General features: G+C 45.2%; 8 non-coding genes and 2 pseudogenes across 8 annotated transcripts; all 10 read right to left on the reverse strand.

Moving 5' to 3' along the window:
• Window positions 1-184: 184 nt before the first annotated feature.
• On the reverse strand, window positions 185-376 carry LOC142711602 (U2 spliceosomal RNA). Its single transcript, XR_012869982.1, has one exon. It is a non-coding gene; the product is annotated as a U2 spliceosomal RNA (small nuclear RNA).
• A 6,835-nt stretch (window positions 377-7,211) lies between these two features.
• On the reverse strand, window positions 7,212-7,393 carry LOC142711606 (U2 spliceosomal RNA). Its single transcript, XR_012869983.1, has one exon. It is a non-coding gene; the product is annotated as a U2 spliceosomal RNA (small nuclear RNA).
• A 788-nt stretch (window positions 7,394-8,181) lies between these two features.
• LOC142711620 (U2 spliceosomal RNA) lies at window positions 8,182-8,251 on the reverse strand (annotated as a pseudogene).
• A 1,282-nt stretch (window positions 8,252-9,533) lies between these two features.
• On the reverse strand, window positions 9,534-9,724 carry LOC142711571 (U2 spliceosomal RNA). Its single transcript, XR_012869956.1, has one exon. It is a non-coding gene; the product is annotated as a U2 spliceosomal RNA (small nuclear RNA).
• Window positions 9,725-11,006: 1,282 nt separating this feature from the next.
• LOC142711584 (U2 spliceosomal RNA) lies at window positions 11,007-11,197 on the reverse strand. The gene has a single exon (XR_012869967.1). It is a non-coding gene; the product is annotated as a U2 spliceosomal RNA (small nuclear RNA).
• Window positions 11,198-12,479: 1,282 nt separating this feature from the next.
• LOC142711596 (U2 spliceosomal RNA) lies at window positions 12,480-12,670 on the reverse strand. The gene has a single exon (XR_012869976.1). It is a non-coding gene; the product is annotated as a U2 spliceosomal RNA (small nuclear RNA).
• Window positions 12,671-13,960: 1,290 nt separating this feature from the next.
• On the reverse strand, window positions 13,961-14,151 carry LOC142711608 (U2 spliceosomal RNA). The gene has a single exon (XR_012869984.1). It is a non-coding gene; the product is annotated as a U2 spliceosomal RNA (small nuclear RNA).
• A 1,282-nt stretch (window positions 14,152-15,433) lies between these two features.
• LOC142711592 (U2 spliceosomal RNA) lies at window positions 15,434-15,624 on the reverse strand. Its single transcript, XR_012869975.1, has one exon. It is a non-coding gene; the product is annotated as a U2 spliceosomal RNA (small nuclear RNA).
• A 1,312-nt stretch (window positions 15,625-16,936) lies between these two features.
• LOC142711615 (U2 spliceosomal RNA) lies at window positions 16,937-17,078 on the reverse strand (annotated as a pseudogene).
• A 1,282-nt stretch (window positions 17,079-18,360) lies between these two features.
• On the reverse strand, window positions 18,361-18,552 carry LOC142711600 (U2 spliceosomal RNA). The gene has a single exon (XR_012869980.1). It is a non-coding gene; the product is annotated as a U2 spliceosomal RNA (small nuclear RNA).
• Window positions 18,553-21,621: the final 3,069 nt, after the last annotated feature.

The raw sequence follows: 21,621 nt of genomic DNA on the forward strand, positions 1-21,621 counted from the left end.
AGGTGGCAATGTATTCATTAATTGCATTTAATAAATGAGCTCATTATCACACATGACTGTACAAATGCATTGTCCAACAGGTGTTGAAATAATGGGATTAAAAGGGGAGATCCCTTCAGAAAGACAGAAACAATGGCAAAGAGAAAAAACACTTTTGGAATCTGATTTTAGTCAACACATAAGGGAAGGGTGCACCGGTCCTGGAAATACTGCAATACCAGGTCAATGCGTGGAGTGGACAGAGCAAGCTCTATTTCCATCTCCCTGTTCTAAAAATCCATTTAATATATGGTCCCCAGATAGGGGACGTATCAGATATTAAACTGATAAGAACAGATAAGGTTTCAACAAAGTTTTTTATTGGCAAAAATATTATATTTTACAGACTTTTTTTTAAAATTGAAACCACAAGATAAAATCAATGGCATAATACATAAATATTCATACATTTAAATGAATACAAAAGTAATAATAATAAGACCAGTAATACAGATGTTATAATAAAAGTACAGAACAATAGCAGGATAAAATTTATACAGGGCATAAAAGACATAAAAGAATAAAACCATTTTTATTTACAATGTTATGGTATTCCACATTTGCAAACACCACATGGATGTTGCTTCTTTTACCCCTAGCTGCTTTTTGTCCCTAAGATAATAAATGTACATTTCACTTAGGGCATATTTGACACAATTTTTAACATCAATAAAATCATGTTTAAAAAGCAGAATGTTCCTAACCTTCCAGATGGCATTCTTAAAACAGTTTAAAATGATCCAACAGACCATTTGCTGTTTAAAACTTGGGCAGTTAAAAAGACCATAAAACACGTATTCAAATTTAAGATCTTTAAGACCGCAGGCCCATTTCAACAATGGGCCTACCTTCCTCCAAACCTCCTGTGCATATGGGCAGTTCCAAAACAGGTGCATTACCGTCTCGTCGTCACCACACCTGTCTCTCGGGCACTTGGCTCTCGCCACCAGTCCTCGCCTATGCTGGAATTCACGGGTAGGGAGGCACTGGTGAACGATTGCCCAGGCAAGGTCCTTGTGCACATTTGCCATAAATTTCCCGAAAACGTTCCGCCACACCACCTTGGACCTTGCCTGTGAGAAATTTGAAACTGCCAGTGTATCCTCCTGCCGCCTACAGGAGAGTGACACTTTTTTCTGGTCCCCCAATATGTCAGGCTCCAATTCTTGGAGACCTAGGAGCCTGACAGTTTTTTCGAGCACCGCATATTGTTTTGGGGGACACAGAAGCACAGGAGAATTCAAAGGGACACGAAACCATCGTTTAAAAATCATGCCCGTAGCGTACTTTAAAAAGTAGCTAAAAATACCATCAGAATTATACATTTTAAAACAGAAGCAAAAGTATTTAATGTAAAAGAAGTTAAAAAGGTTAGGAACATCTCTCCCGCCATTGTCCTTACATCTGTACATAAAATCACGTTTTAGTTTTTCCATTTTGGAACCCCATAAAAACATAAAACAGATCCTGGTCACTTTTTTAATATATAAAATTGTTGGAGGGAAAACCATAGCTACATAAAGCATTATGGGTAATAAAACAGATTTAATTATTAAAACTTTTCCCTCCATGGTGAGATTTCTCAAATTCCACATTAAAACCTTTTTTTCCATTTTGGCAATTACTGAATCCCAATTGGGTCTCCCATCGTTTTCTTGATTAAAAACAATTCCTAAAATTTTTATCTGATCCTGCTGCATGTTAACTCCTGGTGTCACAGAGGAATCCCATACACCAGTATAAAAACAGTCACATTTATCAACGTTTAATTTAAAACCAGAGGCTTCACAAAAAAAGCCGGTGTTCCTCAATGCCCTTCTCATAGAAGCGGCGTCTGGGCATAGGATGGTGGCGTCATCCATATAGCCTAGGATTTTTACCTGGTTCCCCCTTCCTCCAGGTATGGGCACGCCTCTGATGACTTTATCATCTCTTATTAGGGTGAACAGAGGTTCAATGGCACAAATAAAAAGGAGCGGAGACAACGGGCACCCCTGTTTCACCCCTGATAAAAGAGGAACACCTTTAGTTAAAAATCCGTTGATAGAAATTTGGCTAAAACAGGATCGATATAAAAGCTTAATACGTGTTAAAATAATTTCAGGAACAGCCATCTTTTTAAGAACCATAAAAAGATATTCATGGGAGACCCGGTCAAAAGCCTTCTCGAAATCTAAGGATAAAATAGCAAGGCTTTGACCCCTTTCTTTAAAATACCAAATGATGTCACGTAAAATATTCAGGGACTCAGTAATTGACCTCCCAGGTACCCCACATACCTGGTTTGGATGGATTAATTTATGAATAAAAGGTTTAAAACGGATTGTTATTAGTTTAGCTAAAATTTTACAATCAACGTTTAAAAGAGTAATAGGGCGCCAGTTTTTTAACTGGTCCTTCTCACCTTTTTTAAAAATTAAGGACACAATCCCCCTCCTCCAGGAAGGGGGCAGCTCTTCAGTAATAAAAACTTCCTTATACAATAAAAACATGTCATTCTTTAAAATTTCCCAAAAAGCATGATAAAATTCGATGGGCAGACCATCTTCCCCAGGAGCTTTCCCATTAGAAAAACTTTTAAAAGCAAATAAAAGTTCCTCCAAGGTAATATTACGGGATAAAACTTCCTGGTCTAAAATATCTAGCTTGGCATCAAGGGAATTAAGAACATGTTCTAAAAAGGAAGGATCAATATTTTTCTTGTTAAAAAGAGATTGGTAGAAATTAAAAGCAGAATTTAAAATGCCGACCATAGTGGTTTCTCCTTCAAGGTTTAAAATGACATCTCGTTTATCCATTACCTTTTTGAAGAAGAACCGGGAACACTTCTCGCCATCCTCGAGGTACTTTACATGTGAATTAAAAATTATTTGTTTCCCTTTCTCTTCTATGGCATGTTTTATTTCAGCTTTAAGATTTAAAATATCATCATCAACATCCATACCAATCTCCTTCAATTTAAAAAGTACATGTAAACGTTTATTAAGAACATAAAACCATTGTTTTTTCTCTTTTGCTTTCTTCTTACCTGCTCGAATAAAAAAAGCTCTGATTTTGGGTTTAATGCCCTCCCACCAGTGTAGCATAGGCTGACTGGGCGCTCTATGGGACTGCCAACACTGGTAGGTCCGCACAAACTCCTCTTTAATGATGGGGTCCTCCAGGAGTGTGGTGTTTAGTCTCCAGGGACCCCTACAAGCTTTTTGCTCTCCCTCTAGCTCCAGGTGCACCGAAAGGAGCTTGTGATCAGATAAAATATTTGTTAAAAGCAAACATTTTTTGGGAATAAAACTATTAGAAGTGAAAATAAAATCAATTCTGGAGCTCACTCTTCCATTGGACCAGGTGGGGCCTGGGTCCGCAGGCAAGAGTTCCCTCCAGCAATCTTTCAATTTAAAATCACCAATAAAATTCTTGAGCAGGTAAGAAGTACGGTCAATTTTTCGATTAAAATCCCCACCCTGCCGGTGTTCTCCATCACGTACACAGTTAAAATCACCACCCACCAGCAGGGGGGTAGACCCAACACAAAACAATGGTAAAATCTCTAATAGTTCTGCCCTCTCCTGTTTGGTAGGAGGGGCATAAACGTTTAAAACACGAATTAAAATTCCATTAAAAAGCAAATGTATTAAAATAGCTCTGCCGGGCATGATTTCAGTCACTGTTTGGATGGAGATAAAACGACCTCGGCAGAGCAATCCAACCCCCGCAGAGCGACAGTCATTTCCACCAGACCAGACTGAGGGGCCTAGTTTCCAGTCCATCTTTAAATCTTGATATTCCAAGTCATTAGGGATTCCACATTCTTGAAGCAGGCAAAGGTCAAAGTCCACAGTCTCTAAAAATGAAAATAAAGCAGTCCTGCGGACAGGGCTCTTTAGGGACCTCACATTTAGTGAGGCGACTTTGATAGGAACCAACATAGTCTTAGTTGAGGTCAGAGTCCGAACCAGAAGAGTCGTACTCGGAGATCAGCTGCGAGTCTGGACCCCCTTTTTGAGGGGTCAATAAATCTTGGATGTTGGTAGGGTCAGAGCCAGATACGTGGGCGGCTCCAACCCCCACACTGCTCTCATCCGAACTCCGATAGGCAGCTTTCCTCCGAACTCCGGACTCCTCTTCCTCTCGCTGTCTCTTTGCAGAATGGCTCCTATCCATCTCCTCGAAGTCGCTCTCACCCATCTCTGGCCCCTGGCTGAAGATATCGCTGATGTCCTTACTGGGCAGCTGCACAGGGGCCTGTGAGGTCCCATCACTCTTGGCAACCTTTGCCTGCTTACGGGGAGCCTTCATCGCAAGCCCCTCCACAACCGCAGTGGAGGAACTTTGCTCCGACCCCCCCGTTGACCGGTAATGGTCAAAACGAGGCTCCAATCCAGCATATTTTAGGGTTTTCTTAATGGAGCCCTCGTCTGACACAGAGTGTCTCCGCTCCATGCCCACACTCTTGGGACAGGCGTCAGGTCCTACTGCAGAACCTACGGAGCCACGACGCCTGTCGCTAACCACTGCCTCAACAGGGTCCACTGCAGGCGGAGCAGAGGACCTGTTTGCAGAGGTGCCGGTCAACTTATGTCCAGCAGAGTCAGAATTCCTCCTGCTCTGCCTGGACCCGGTGGAATCCCTATGGCCGTCCCTCGAGGCTGACATCGGTGGGCCCCCCGATGGAGCTGTGAAGGACTTTGGCCTGGACCCCTCAGTCGTCAATGCTCGTTTTGGGGCATTACCAGCGGCGTCTGCACATGTTGCAAACTGCCGCTCTGGCCCTGGTCTGGGTGGCCCAGATTTCGCTCTGCGGGGGCAATCTTTAAAAGCATGCCCAGTCATGCCGCACAGATTGCACAACACCTCGGAACTGCATTTTGCCGCCACGTGTCCAACCTGGCCACACCTGTTACACTGCACCACATGGGGCCGGTCACAATGTTCTCTGGTGTGGCCATATCTCAAGCAGTTCCGGCAGGCTATTGGCATCTGGGGGTAAAATAAGAATCCTCGATTCTTCCCAATGGCAAAGTTCTGGGGTGGGTGATGTAAGCCTCCAATGCCATTGGGATCCTGGCGGAACTTCACCCAATATTTCCTTTTGCCGTTCCAGAAGCTCTGGGTGTTCAAGATTTTGTGTGAGAAGCGGACCTCCCTGCAGTAACGACTGAGGAAGGTTTCAATGTCACACTCTGAGACAAATGGACTGAACATGCACATCACGAGCGGGACTTCTTCCTCCCCGTAGAGGAATAAAAAGTTCAGTCCATTTAGCCGCTCCTCACTCTGGTCCGCATCAGACAATCTTTTGTGCATGTTGTCGCAACATGCCGCGGCCGTAAAGGATATGGTGTACCGACCGCGGCTTTCCTGGTCATTGAGACACAGGATGTCCGCCCGCTTGAGCCCCAGGAAGTCCAGCAGAATCACCTCCACAATGAAGCGAAGGTTCTTCCGCTGGCGATGGCCTTCTTCCACCTCGATGCGGACGGACTGGCGCAACCGGGTGTCCCCGGATGCAAATCCAAATGTAAATGGCATTTTCAGTGCCTGGGGGCTAAGCCTGTCCCTTATAGCAGCAAGGGCTCAGATTCCACAATTAAGTGGAACCCTCCCCCAAGGCCAAGGATTAGGGTACCCCAGACACCTACGAAGCCCGATAAACGCCCTCGGAACGCTCTTAGAAAAACGCCTCAAGGCCGGTTGACCTCTTGGGTAAGGCGCGATCGCAACTCGTTGTCCGGGGGCTAAGCCCACTCCCCAAATAGCAGCAAGGGGGTGAAGTCTCTCTGTGAAAAGAGACGATCCCCCAAGGCCAAGGAGCAGGGTACCCCGGACACCTCCCAACAAAACCAGATGCAGAAATACTACACCTGATCTTGCCAAAAGGCCGAGAAGCGATAACCCGAGCGGCCCTTGCCTTGCCCGAGCCTGTCCCATACTGCTGTTCACCCCTTGCAGCGATTCAGCCTACTCCTAGGCAATTCCATGGGGCCCTGCAGGCTCACACACATTTACAGCTACTAAGCGGGAGGTGAATAAAGGCCGGAGAGGAAGCCAGACAGGATTTGCTTCTTTTGCTTGCACCACAATGCAGTGCTGAAAGAGGAGGAATCTACATAAAAACGCCTTCCTGGCAACGCCCAAATGCCCTCCTGCCATGCAGATAAACACTGGCAGCGGCAGCAAGTGCATGCCCACAGCCACCCCTTGTTCCTTCACACCTTGTATCAGCTTTAATCCAGTCCTGTGCTGCCTGCTGAGCAGCACTGAACAACACTGCCTGGGCCCAGGCTTTTATCTCTGAGGCAGGCCCCATTATGATGTCAGAAAGCTGGCTCTGGAATCCTGAGGGCTCCACTATGACACGTGCAAAGTTCCGTCTGAACTTTATATAAGACTGTGAGGCTCAGTCAGTCACTCAGTGTTGCCTGAGAGGGCAACACTGCAACAGCCGGCCGCCAGGCTGTCTTTTTTTTGCACATTTATTTGCCTCCAGGAGGCCACAAGAGGGAGACAAGGGACTGCAAAATGGAAAATAGGCATCCACCAACTTTACAGACAACTTCTCTTTGCTCCTACAACCTCCATCCTTGCACAGTTTGTTATTCTTCCAGGTAACATAGTAACAAATCCAAATTGCTGCTCTCTTTGTAGGCAAGCAAGGGTTTGTTGCAACTGCAATTCTTACTTCTTCTTGAAATGTAGGGACGACAGTACATTCCATCACATCCACCTAGTGTACACAGGTAGGTCCATTGTGGCGGGTAGGCGGCTGGCTGCTTTAATGGCTGTTTGCTGTTCCCCTACTCCACTCCACTCCACTATTTGACTGTGGTGCTGCATCAATCAGTGGCTGGCTCAGGTGCAGCTCTTTAACTTACCTAGGAGGGAGGGAGGGAGGGCGGAGAGAAGACAAGGAAGGTGAATGAGCTGTTCCAATGTGAAATGCCGGAAACACAGAAACACAGAAGACACACACACACACACACACAACAAGAGGTGGCAATGTATTCATTAATTGCATTTAATAAATGAGCTCATTATCACACATGACTGTACAAATGCATTGTCCAACAGGTGTTGAAATAATGGGATTAAAAGGGGAGATCCCTTCAGAAAGACAGAAACAATGGCAAAGAGAAAAAACACTTTTGGAATCTGATTTTAGTCAACACATAAGGGAAGGGTGCACCGGTCCTGGAAATACTGCAATACCAGGTCAATGCGTGGAGTGGACAGAGCAAGCTCTATTTCCATCTCCCTGTTCTAAAAATCCATTTAATATATGGTCCCCAGATAGGGGACGTATCAGATATTAAACTGATAAGAACAGATTTTTTTTTTTTTTTATTGAAAGCCCGAGTCGTGCTTTCTATCACCCAAGTGCATAAAAAGTGCAGAGGTGCCACACAAAAAGTGCACAAGGATGCGGTCTATCGCAGCCCTTCTCTTAAAAGAGAGAGGCCCCGCATAACCATTCCCTGACCCTCCAAACCATAGGCCTAGAGGATCAAGGATCGATGGTCCCCCCTCGCCGAAGCTTAGGGAGACCCAAACACACTCCTAGGCTTCTACCTGGGCTGCCACCCCAGTGTCCACCTAGGAGCCTGCATCCTAGTTGCACCTCCCCTCCGAAGAAGGGAGGCCGGGTTGCAGGGGAAAAAGGAACCAGAAGGCCACACATTTTCCCCCTAGACCTCAGGAGGGTCCCAAAAGGGCACCGCATCCCAAAATCCTTGTGACAAACGTGACAAACACACAGTGAAAAACAAAATTAAATAAGTGGATGTGCGCTGTGATACAGCCTGGACATCCGCCAGGTATAAAAAAATTCCTCATCTCCCAGCCAGAAGGCCGGGAGAATAAAGGTGTGTGCTCATATAGCGTGAAAGAGAGTGCGTGCAAGTGTGCCTTCACTCAGTGGGATCCCACCCCCAGTGAGTTAGGGCACCCCAGGGTCACCAGCCCTGGGGCACATAGCAACTCGGGCTTCCAAACTACCCGGCCTAATGACCTCGATCCGGCGGTCGCCTGGTCACCTACAAATGGTACCTTTAAACCAAATGCGTACACCAGAGCGATGACCGTTGTGGTTCCCTGCCCTCACCTCGGCGTTCTGTCATCCCCCTACGATGGCCCACGTACCACCGGCAGGGATGATTACTAACCTCAGCTTGAGCAGGTACTACACTTGATCTTAGCCAAAAGGCCGAGAAGCGATAACCCGAGCGGCCCTTGCCTTGCCCGAGCCTGTCCCATACTGCTGTTCACCCCTTGCAGCGATTCAGCCTACTCCTAGGCAATTCCATGGGGCCCTGCAGGCTCACACACATTTACAGCTACTAAGCGGGAGGTGAATAAAGGCCGGAGAGGAAGCCAGACAGGATTTGCTTCTTTTGCTTGCACCACAATGCAGTGCTGAAAGAGGAGGAATCTACATAAAAACGCCTTCCTGGCAACGCCCAAATGCCCTCCTGCCATGCAGATAAACACTGGCAGCGGCAGCAAGTGCATGCCCACAGCCACCCCTTGTTCCTTCACACCTTGTATCAGCTTTAATCCAGTCCTGTGCTGCCTGCTGAGCAGCACTGAACAACACTGCCTGGGCCCAGGCTTTTATCTCTGAGGCAGGCCCCATTATGATGTCAGAAAGCTGGCTCTGGAATCCTGAGGGCTCCACTATGACACGTGCAAAGTTCCGTCTGAACTTTATATAAGACTGTGAGGCTCAGTCAGTCACTCAGTGTTGCCTGAGAGGGCAACACTGCAACAGCCGGCCGCCAGGCTGTCTTTTTTTTGCACATTTATTTGCCTCCAGGAGGCCACAAGAGGGAGACAAGGGACTGCAAAATGGAAAATAGGCATCCACCAACTTTACAGACAACTTCTCTTTGCTCCTACAACCTCCATCCTTGCACAGTTTGTTATTCTTCCAGGTAACATAGTAACAAATCCAAATTGCTGCTCTCTTTGTAGGCAAGCAAGGGTTTGTTGCAACTGCAATTCTTACTTCTTCTTGAAATGTAGGGACGACAGTACATTCCATCACATCCACCTAGTGTACACAGGTAGGTCCATTGTGGCGGGTAGGCGGCTGGCTGCTTTAATGGCTGTTTGCTGTTCCCCTACTCCACTCCACTCCACTATTTGACTGTGGTGCTGCATCAATCAGTGGCTGGCTCAGGTGCAGCTCTTTAACTTACCTAGGAGGGAGGGAGGGAGGGCGGAGAGAAGACAAGGAAGGTGAATGAGCTGTTCCAATGTGAAATGCCGGAAACACAGAAACACAGAAGACACACACACACACACACACAACAAGAGGTGGCAATGTATTCATTAATTGCATTTAATAAATGAGCTCATTATCACACATGACTGTACAAATGCATTGTCCAACAGGTGTTGAAATAATGGGATTAAAAGGGGAGATCCCTTCAGAAAGACAGAAACAATGGCAAAGAGAAAAAACACTTTTGGAATCTGATTTTAGTCAACACATAAGGGAAGGGTGCACCGGTCCTGGAAATACTGCAATACCAGGTCAATGCGTGGAGTGGACAGAGCAAGCTCTATTTCCATCTCCCTGTTCTAAAAATCCATTTAATATATGGTCCCCAGATAGGGGACGTATCAGATATTAAACTGATAAGAACAGATACTACACTTGATCTTAGCCAAAAGGCCGAGAAGCGATAACCCGAGCGGCCCTTGCCTTGCCCGAGCCTGTCCCATACTGCTGTTCACCCCTTGCAGCGATTCAGCCTACTCCTAGGCAATTCCATGGGGCCCTGCAGGCTCACACACATTTACAGCTACTAAGCGGGAGGTGAATAAAGGCCGGAGAGGAAGCCAGACAGGATTTGCTTCTTTTGCTTGCACCACAATGCAGTGCTGAAAGAGGAGGAATCTACATAAAAACGCCTTCCTGGCAACGCCCAAATGCCCTCCTGCCATGCAGATAAACACTGGCAGCGGCAGCAAGTGCATGCCCACAGCCACCCCTTGTTCCTTCACACCTTGTATCAGCTTTAATCCAGTCCTGTGCTGCCTGCTGAGCAGCACTGAACAACACTGCCTGGGCCCAGGCTTTTATCTCTGAGGCAGGCCCCATTATGATGTCAGAAAGCTGGCTCTGGAATCCTGAGGGCTCCACTATGACACGTGCAAAGTTCCGTCTGAACTTTATATAAGACTGTGAGGCTCAGTCAGTCACTCAGTGTTGCCTGAGAGGGCAACACTGCAACAGCCGGCCGCCAGGCTGTCTTTTTTTTGCACATTTATTTGCCTCCAGGAGGCCACAAGAGGGAGACAAGGGACTGCAAAATGGAAAATAGGCATCCACCAACTTTACAGACAACTTCTCTTTGCTCCTACAACCTCCATCCTTGCACAGTTTGTTATTCTTCCAGGTAACATAGTAACAAATCCAAATTGCTGCTCTCTTTGTAGGCAAGCAAGGGTTTGTTGCAACTGCAATTCTTACTTCTTCTTGAAATGTAGGGACGACAGTACATTCCATCACATCCACCTAGTGTACACAGGTAGGTCCATTGTGGCGGGTAGGCGGCTGGCTGCTTTAATGGCTGTTTGCTGTTCCCCTACTCCACTCCACTCCACTATTTGACTGTGGTGCTGCATCAATCAGTGGCTGGCTCAGGTGCAGCTCTTTAACTTACCTAGGAGGGAGGGAGGGAGGGCGGAGAGAAGACAAGGAAGGTGAATGAGCTGTTCCAATGTGAAATGCCGGAAACACAGAAACACAGAAGACACACACACACACACACACAACAAGAGGTGGCAATGTATTCATTAATTGCATTTAATAAATGAGCTCATTATCACACATGACTGTACAAATGCATTGTCCAACAGGTGTTGAAATAATGGGATTAAAAGGGGAGATCCCTTCAGAAAGACAGAAACAATGGCAAAGAGAAAAAACACTTTTGGAATCTGATTTTAGTCAACACATAAGGGAAGGGTGCACCGGTCCTGGAAATACTGCAATACCAGGTCAATGCGTGGAGTGGACAGAGCAAGCTCTATTTCCATCTCCCTGTTCTAAAAATCCATTTAATATATGGTCCCCAGATAGGGGACGTATCAGATATTAAACTGATAAGAACAGATACTACACTTGATCTTAGCCAAAAGGCCGAGAAGCGATAACCCGAGCGGCCCTTGCCTTGCCCGAGCCTGTCCCATACTGCTGTTCACCCCTTGCAGCGATTCAGCCTACTCCTAGGCAATTCCATGGGGCCCTGCAGGCTCACACACATTTACAGCTACTAAGCGGGAGGTGAATAAAGGCCGGAGAGGAAGCCAGACAGGATTTGCTTCTTTTGCTTGCACCACAATGCAGTGCTGAAAGAGGAGGAATCTACATAAAAACGCCTTCCTGGCAACGCCCAAATGCCCTCCTGCCATGCAGATAAACACTGGCAGCGGCAGCAAGTGCATGCCCACAGCCACCCCTTGTTCCTTCACACCTTGTATCAGCTTTAATCCAGTCCTGTGCTGCCTGCTGAGCAGCACTGAACAACACTGCCTGGGCCCAGGCTTTTATCTCTGAGGCAGGCCCCATTATGATGTCAGAAAGCTGGCTCTGGAATCCTGAGGGCTCCACTATGACACGTGCAAAGTTCCGTCTGAACTTTATATAAGACTGTGAGGCTCAGTCAGTCACTCAGTGTTGCCTGAGAGGGCAACACTGCAACAGCCGGCCGCCAGGCTGTCTTTTTTTTGCACATTTATTTGCCTCCAGGAGGCCACAAGAGGGAGACAAGGGACTGCAAAATGGAAAATAGGCATCCACCAACTTTACAGACAACTTCTCTTTGCTCCTACAACCTCCATCCTTGCACAGTTTGTTATTCTTCCAGGTAACATAGTAACAAATCCAAATTGCTGCTCTCTTTGTAGGCAAGCAAGGGTTTGTTGCAACTGCAATTCTTACTTCTTCTTGAAATGTAGGGACGACAGTACATTCCATCACATCCACCTAGTGTACACAGGTAGGTCCATTGTGGCGGGTAGGCGGCTGGCTGCTTTAATGGCTGTTTGCTGTTCCCCTACTCCACTCCACTCCACTATTTGACTGTGGTGCTGCATCAATCAGTGGCTGGCTCAGGTGCAGCTCTTTAACTTACCTAGGAGGGAGGGAGGGAGGGCGGAGAGAAGACAAGGAAGGTGAATGAGCTGTTCCAATGTGAAATGCCGGAAACACAGAAACACAGAAGACACACACACACACACACACAACAAGAGGTGGCAATGTATTCATTAATTGCATTTAATAAATGAGCTCATTATCACACATGACTGTACAAATGCATTGTCCAACAGGTGTTGAAATAATGGGATTAAAAGGGGAGATCCCTTCAGAAAGACAGAAACAATGGCAAAGAGAAAAAACACTTTTGGAATCTGATTTTAGTCAACACATAAGGGAAGGGTGCACCGGTCCTGGAAATACTGCAATACCAGGTCAATGCGTGGAGTGGACAGAGCAAGCTCTATTTCCATCTCCCTGTTCTAAAAATCCATTTAATATATGGTCCCCAGATAGGGGACGTATCAGATATTAAACTGATAAGAACAGATACTACACTTGATCTTAGCCAAAAGGCCGAGAAGCGATAACCCGAGCGGCCCTTGCCTTGCCCGAGCCTGTCCCATACTGCTGTTCACCCCTTGCAGCGATTCAGCCTACTCCTAGGCAATTCCATGGGGCCCTGCAGGCTCACACACATTTACAGCTACTAAGCGGGAGGTGAATAAAGGCCGGAGAGGAAGCCAGACAGGATTTGCTTCTTTTGCTTGCACCACAATGCAGTGCTGAAAGAGGAGGAATCTACATAAAAACGCCTTCCTGGCAACGCCCAAATGCCCTCCTGCCATGCAGATAAACACTGGCAGCGGCAGCAAGTGCATGCCCACAGCCACCCCTTGTTCCTTCACACCTTGTATCAGCTTTAATCCAGTCCTGTGCTGCCTGCTGAGCAGCACTGAACAACACTGCCTGGGCCCAGGCTTTTATCTCTGAGGCAGGCCCCATTATGATGTCAGAAAGCTGGCTCTGGAATCCTGAGGGCTCCACTATGACACGTGCAAAGTTCCGTCTGAACTTTATATAAGACTGTGAGGCTCAGTCAGTCACTCAGTGTTGCCTGAGAGGGCAACACTGCAACAGCCGGCCAGCCGGCCGCCAGGCTGTCTTTTTTTTGCACATTTATTTGCCTCCAGGAGGCCACAAGAGGGAGACAAGGGACTGCAAAATGGAAAATAGGCATCCACCAACTTTACAGACAACTTCTCTTTGCTCCTACAACCTCCATCCTTGCACAGTTTGTTATTCTTCCAGGTAACATAGTAACAAATCCAAATTGCTGCTCTCTTTGTAGGCAAGCAAGGGTTTGTTGCAACTGCAATTCTTACTTCTTCTTGAAATGTAGGGACGACAGTACATTCCATCACATCCACCTAGTGTACACAGGTAGGTCCATTGTGGCGGGTAGGCGGCTGGCTGCTTTAATGGCTGTTTGCTGTTCCCCTACTCCACTCCACTCCACTATTTGACTGTGGTGCTGCATCAATCAGTGGCTGGCTCAGGTGCAGCTCTTTAACTTACCTAGGAGGGAGGGAGGGAGGGCGGAGAGAAGACAAGGAAGGTGAATGAGCTGTTCCAATGTGAAATGCCGGAAACACAGAAACACAGAAGACACACACACACACACACACAACAAGAGGTGGCAATGTATTCATTAATTGCATTTAATAAATGAGCTCATTATCACACATGACTGTACAAATGCATTGTCCAACAGGTGTTGAAATAATGGGATTAAAAGGGGAGATCCCTTCAGAAAGACAGAAACAATGGCAAAGAGAAAAAACACTTTTGGAATCTGATTTTAGTCAACACATAAGGGAAGGGTGCACCGGTCCTGGAAATACTGCAATACCAGGTCAATGCGTGGAGTGGACAGAGCAAGCTCTATTTCCATCTCCCTGTTCTAAAAATCCATTTAATATATGGTCCCCAGATAGGGGACGTATCAGATATTAAACTGATAAGAACAGATACTACACTTGATCTTAGCCAAAAGGCCGAGAAGCGATAACCCGAGCGGCCCTTGCCTTGCCCGAGCCTGTCCCATACTGCTGTTCACCCCTTGCAGCGATTCAGCCTACTCCTAGGCAATTCCATGGGGCCCTGCAGGCTCACACACATTTACAGCTACTAAGCGGGAGGTGAATAAAGGCCGGAGAGGAAGCCAGACAGGATTTGCTTCTTTTGCTTGCACCACAATGCAGTGCTGAAAGAGGAGGAATCTACATAAAAACGCCTTCCTGGCAACGCCCAAATGCCCTCCTGCCATGCAGATAAACACTGGCAGCGGCAGCAAGTGCATGCCCACAGCCACCCCTTGTTCCTTCACACCTTGTATCAGCTTTAATCCAGTCCTGTGCTGCCTGCTGAGCAGCACTGAACAACACTGCCTGGGCCCAGGCTTTTATCTCTGAGGCAGGCCCCATTATGATGTCAGAAAGCTGGCTCTGGAATCCTGAGGGCTCCACTATGACACGTGCAAAGTTCCGTCTGAACTTTATATAAGACTGTGAGGCTCAGTCAGTCACTCAGTGTTGCCTGAGAGGGCAACACTGCAACAGCCGGCCGCCAGGCTGTCTTTTTTTTGCACATTTATTTGCCTCCAGGAGGCCACAAGAGGGAGACAAGGGACTGCAAAATGGAAAATAGGCATCCACCAACTTTACAGACAACTTCTCTTTGCTCCTACAACCTCCATCCTTGCACAGTTTGTTATTCTTCCAGGTAACATAGTAACAAATCCAAATTGCTGCTCTCTTTGTAGGCAAGCAAGGGTTTGTTGCAACTGCAATTCTTACTTCTTCTTGAAATGTAGGGACGACAGTACATTCCATCACATCCACCTAGTGTACACAGGTAGGTCCATTGTGGCGGGTAGGCGGCTGGCTGCTTTAATGGCTGTTTGCTGTTCCCCTACTCCACTCCACTCCACTATTTGACTGTGGTGCTGCATCAATCAGTGGCTGGCTCAGGTGCAGCTCTTTAACTTACCTAGGAGGGAGGGAGGGAGGGCGGAGAGAAGACAAGGAAGGTGAATGAGCTGTTCCAATGTGAAATGCCGGAAACACAGAAACACAGAAGACACACACACACACACACACAACAAGAGGTGGCAATGTATTCATTAATTGCATTTAATAAATGAGCTCATTATCACACATGACTGTACAAATGCATTGTCCAACAGGTGTTGAAATAATGGGATTAAAAGGGGAGATCCCTTCAGAAAGACAGAAACAATGGCAAAGAGAAAAAACACTTTTGGAATCTGATTTTAGTCAACACATAAGGGAAGGGTGCACCGGTCCTGGAAATACTGCAATACCAGGTCAATGCGTGGAGTGGACAGAGCAAGCTCTATTTCCATCTCCCTGTTCTAAAAATCCATTTAATATATGGTCCCCAGATAGGGGACGTATCAGATATTAAACTGATAAGAACAGATTTTTTACTTTTTTATTGAATTATTCAGAAAATACAATACATTATATCAGAAGAATTTTGCAAAACATGAACAACAGATAAGAACAAAAAACATCAAAGTCCTGACATCAGAAACATTTAAATCATGTCACCAAGCCTTTTCTAACCGCGCAAACAGCAAGCATCTCCAATAGTTCCTGCTTCAGGGGTTTACCATCCCATTCATTCTTGACCTCTTCCACCAACCAAGGTGGTATTTTATATGTTTCCATAAAACGGAAAAATTGTTTTGTCAAATGCGTCTCTATTATTCCACGCAAAACCTCTACATCCGCCTTCTTCCGTAAATTAATCGACTCTCTTATTATATCCTCTCTTTCTTCACTTTCTTCTTTAGATATTTTAGCTTTCCCAATTTTCCTTTTTTCAGCAATTTTACCTTTGCCCACATCAGTATCTTTAATACCTCCTCCTCCACTATTCTCCACTTTTTCCGTTACTGAAGAAACCTCTTCAATATTCGGTTTACTTTTCTCCCTGCTTGCTCCACTCTCTTGTTGCACTCCTCTTCTATGTCTCTTTGGACATATCCTGAAGACATGCCCACCCTCTCCACACATGTTACAAATCTTTTCCTCTTTGCAGTCTTGATAGTCGTGGCCTTCATGCAAACATTTTGTACACACAATCTTTTGACATTCTGCTGTATTGTGCCCATATTTCTTACAGTTCCTGCAAAAAATGTCCATTCCAGAAAAGAACAAATCTCCAGTCGTGTTTCCAATTTTAAAGCGAGCTGGTGGGGTTACCATTTTTCCTGAAGTTCTGTCCAGTTTCATTGAACAAAAAAATCTCCATTTTCCGGTCCAGAAGCCAAATTCATTCAGAACTTTGCCTTTCTCCACAACTTTCTCGCAATACTTCCCTAGGAATATACTAATATCCTCCTCTTCAACATATGGCGAGTACATCTTGACGGTCACAAGACGCTGCCACACAGAAAAGTGTGGTACCAACACCACACCTTCCAACTTTGGATCTTCACGTGACTTCAACAAGTTTACCGAAAACTTCAAATACGTTTCTTCATTGATGAACGTGACGTCATAGACACCTCTCTGTGGGTAGTCCATTACCGCCAGTATGTCCTCCTTGCTCAGCCGAAACAGTCCCAGCAACAAATCTTCGCTCAGGAAACGCAGGTCTTTCTTGGTCCTTTCCAGTTCCGTCACCGTAAAACGAACAGCATTCCTGGTCCTCATATATTCCGGTATGGCCTCCATTCTGATGGTTTTCAGGATAGACCTTCAACACCGAGGTGTCAGGTGGGTGATCGCTCCTCGTTGCCCTGGACTAATCCTCCTCCCCAATAGCAGCAGAGGGGTGAAGTCTCTTGTGAAAGAGACGATCCCCCCAGGCCAAGGAAAAGGGTACCAGGGCACCTCCTGACCAAGAAACAAGGCAATACCCTAAAGCACTACACTTGATCTTAGCCAAAAGGCCGAGAAGCGATAACCCGAGCGGCCCTTGCCTTGCCCGAGCCTGTCCCATACTGCTGTTCACCCCTTGCAGCGATTCAGCCTACTCCTAGGCAATTCCATGGGGCCCTGCAGGCTCACACACATTTACAGCTACTAAGCGGGAGGTGAATAAAGGCCGGAGAGGAAGCCAGACAGGATTTGCTTCTTTTGCTTGCACCACAATGCAGTGCTGAAAGAGGAGGAATCTACATAAAAACGCCTTCCTGGCAACGCCCAAATGCCCTCCTGCCATGCAGATAAACACTGGCAGCGGCAGCAAGTGCATGCCCACAGCCACCCCTTGTTCCTTCACACCTTGTATCAGCTTTAATCCAGTCCTGTGCTGCCTGCTGAGCAGCACTGAACAACACTGCCTGGGCCCAGGCTTTTATCTCTGAGGCAGGCCCCATTATGATGTCAGAAAGCTGGCTCTGGAATCCTGAGGGCTCCACTATGACACGTGCAAAGTTCCGTCTGAACTTTATATAAGACTGTGAGGCTCAGTCAGTCACTCAGTGTTGCCTGAGAGGGCAACACTGCAACAGCCGGCCGCCAGGCTGTCTTTTTTTTGCACATTTATTTGCCTCCAGGAGGCCACAAGAGGGAGACAAGGGACTGCAAAATGGAAAATAGGCATCCACCAACTTTACAGACAACTTCTCTTTGCTCCTACAACCTCCATCCTTGCACAGTTTGTTATTCTTCCAGGTAACATAGTAACAAATCCAAATTGCTGCTCTCTTTGTAGGCAAGCAAGGGTTTGTTGCAACTGCAATTCTTACTTCTTCTTGAAATGTAGGGACGACAGTACATTCCATCACATCCACCTAGTGTACACAGGTAGGTCCATTGTGGCGGGTAGGCGGCTGGCTGCTTTAATGGCTGTTTGCTGTTCCCCTACTCCACTCCACTCCACTATTTGACTGTGGTGCTGCATCAATCAGTGGCTGGCTCAGGTGCAGCTCTTTAACTTACCTAGGAGGGAGGGAGGGAGGGCGGAGAGAAGACAAGGAAGGTGAATGAGCTGTTCCAATGTGAAATGCCGGAAACACAGAAACACAGAAGACACACACACACACACACACAACAAGAGGTGGCAATGTATTCATTAATTGCATTTAATAAATGAGCTCATTATCACACATGACTGTACAAATGCATTGTCCAACAGGTGTTGAAATAATGGGATTAAAAGGGGAGATCCCTTCAGAAAGACAGAAACAATGGCAAAGAGAAAAAACACTTTTGGAATCTGATTTTAGTCAACACATAAGGGAAGGGTGCACCGGTCCTGGAAATACTGCAATACCAGGTCAATGCGTGGAGTGGACAGAGCAAGCTCTATTTCCATCTCCCTGTTCTAAAAATCCATTTAATATATGGTCCCCAGATAGGGGACGTATCAGATATTAAACTGATAAGAACAGATAAGGTTTCAACAAAGTTTTTTATTGGCAAAAATAATATATTTTACAGACTTTTTTTTAAAATTGAAACCACAAGATAAAATCAACAGCATAATACATGAATATTCATACATTTAAATGAATACAAAAGTAATAATAATAAGACCATTAATACAGATGTTATAATAAAAGTACAGAACAATAGCAGGATAAAATTTATACAGGGCATAAAAGACATAAAAGAATAAAACCATTTTTATTTACAATGTTATGGTATTCCACATTTGCAAACACCACATGGATGTTGCTTCTTTTACCCCTAGCTGCTTTTTGTCCCTAAGATAATAAATATACATTTCACTTAGGGCATATTTCACACAATTTTTAACGTCAATAAAATCATGTTTAAAAAGCAGAATGTTCCTAACCTTCCAAATGGCATTCTTAAAACAGTTTAAAATGATCCAACAGACCATTTGCTGTTTAAAACTTGGGCAGTTAAAAAGACCATAAAACACGTATTCAAATTTAAGATCTTTAAGACCGCAGGCCCATTTCAGCAATGGGCCTACCTTCCTCCAAACCTCCTGTGCATATGGGCAGTTCCAAAACAGGTGCATTATCGTCTCGTCGTCACCACACCTGTCTCTCGGGCACTTGGCTCTCGCCACCAGTCCTCGCCTATGCTGGAATTCACGAGTAGGGAGGCACTGGTGAACGATTGCCCAGGCAAGGTCCTTGTGCACATTTGCCATAAATTTCCCGAAAACGTTCCGCCACACCACCTTGGACCTTGCCTGTGAGAAATTTGAAACTGCCAGTGTATCCTCCTGCCGCCTACAGGAGAGTGACACTTTTTTCTGGTCCCCCAATATGTCAGGCTCCAATTCTTGGAGACCTAGGAGCCTGACAGTTTTTTCGAGCACCGCATATTGTTTTGGGGGACACAGAAGCACAGGAGAATTCAAAGGGACACGAAACCATCGTTTAAAAATCATGCCCGTAGCGTACTTTAAAAAGTAGCTAAAAATACCATCAGAATTATACATTTTAAAACAGAAGCAAAAGTATTTAATGTAAAAGAAGTTAAAAAGGTTAGGAACATCTCTCCCGCCATTGTCCTTACATCTGTACATAAAATCACGTTTTAGTTTTTCCATTTTGGAACCCCATAAAAACATAAAACAGATCCTGGTCACTTTTTTAATATATAAAATTGTTGGAGGGAAAACCATAGCTACATAAAGCATTATGGGTAATAAAACAGATTTAATTATTAAAACTTTTCCCTCCATGGTGAGATTTCTCAAATTCCACATTAAAACCTTTTTTTCCATTTTGGCAATTACTGAATCCCAATTGGGTCTCCCATCGTTTTCTTGATTAAAAACAATTCCTAAAATTTTTATCTGATCCTGCTGCATGTTAACTCCTGGTGTCACAGAGGAATCCCATACACCAGTATAAAAACAGTCACACTTATCAACGTTTAATTTAAAACCAGAGGCTTCACAAAAAAAGCCGGTGTTCCTCAATGCCCGTCTCATAGAAGCGGCGTCTGGGCATAGGACGGTGGCGTCATCCATATAGCCTAGGATTTTTACCTGGTTCCCCCTTCCTCCAGGTATGGGCACGCCTCTGATGACTTTATCATCTCTTATTAGGGTGAACAGAGGTTCTATGGCACAAATAAAAAGGAGCGGAGACAACGGGCACCCCTGTTTCACCCCTGATAAAAGAGGAACACCTTTAGTTAAAAATCCGTTGATAGAAATTTGGCTAAAACAGGATCGATATAAAAGCTTAATACGTGTTAAAATAATTTCAGGAACAGCCATCTTTTTAAGAACCATAAAAAGATATTCATGGGAGACCCGGTCAAAAGCCTTCTCGAAATCTAAGGATAAAATAGCAAGGCTTTGACCCCTTTCTTTAAAATACCAAATGATGTCACGTAAAATATTCAGGGACTCAGTAATTGACCTCCCAGGTACCCCACATACCTGGTTTGGATGGATTAATTTATGAATAAAAGGTTTAAAACGGATTGTTATTAGTTTAGCTAAAATTTTACAATCAACGTTTAAAAGAGTAATAGGGCGCCAGTTTTTTAACTGGTCCCTCTCACCTTTTTTAAAAATTAAGGACACAATCCCCCTCCTCCAGGAAGGGGGCAGCTCTTCAGTAATAAAAACTTCCTTATACAATAAAAACATGTCATTCTTTAAAATTTCCCAAAAAGCATGATAAAATTCGATGGGCAGACCATCTTCCCCAGGAGCTTTCCCATTAGAAAAACTTTTAAAAGCAAATAAAAGTTCCTCCAAGGTAATATTACGGGATAAAACTTCCTGGTCTAAAATATCTAGCTTGGCATCAAGGGAATTAAGAACATGTTCTAAAAAGGAAGGATCAATATTTTTCTTGTTAAAAAGAGATTGGTAGAAATTAAAAGCAGAATTTAAAATGCCGACCATAGTGGTTTCTCCTTCAAGGTTTAAAATGACATCTCGTTTATCCATTACCTTTTTGAAGAAGAACCGGGAACACTTCTCGCCATCCTCGAGGTGCTTTACATGTGAATTAAAAATTATTTGTTTCCCTTTCTCTTCTATGGCATATTTTATTTCAGCTTTAAGATTTAAGATATCATCATCAACATCCATACCAATCTCCTTCAATTTAAAAAGTACATGTAAACGTTTATTAAGAACATAAAACCATTGTTTTTTCTCTTTTGCTTTCTTCTTACCTGCTCGAATAAAAAAAGCTCTGATTTTGGGTTTAATGCCCTCCCACCAGTGTAGCATAGGCTGACTGGGCGCTCTATGGGACTGCCAACACTGGTAGGTCCGCACAAACTCCTCTTTAATGATGGGGTCCTCCAGGAGTGTGGTGTTTAGTCTCCAGGGACCCCTACAAGCTTTTTGCTCTCCCTCTAGCTCCAGGTGCACTGAAAGGAGCTTGTGATCAGATAAAATATTTGTTAAAAGCAAACATTTTTTGGGAATAAAACTATTAGAAGTGAAAATAAAATCAATTCTGGAGCTCACTCTTCCATTGGACCAGGTGGGGCCTGGGTCCGCAGGCAAGAGTTCCCTCCAGCAATCTTTCAATTTAAAATCACCAA

The sequence above is a fragment of the Rhinoderma darwinii genome, unplaced genomic scaffold (genome assembly GCF_050947455.1).
Source record: "Rhinoderma darwinii isolate aRhiDar2 unplaced genomic scaffold, aRhiDar2.hap1 Scaffold_4304, whole genome shotgun sequence".
Lineage (NCBI taxonomy): Eukaryota > Metazoa > Chordata > Amphibia > Anura > Rhinodermatidae > Rhinoderma > Rhinoderma darwinii.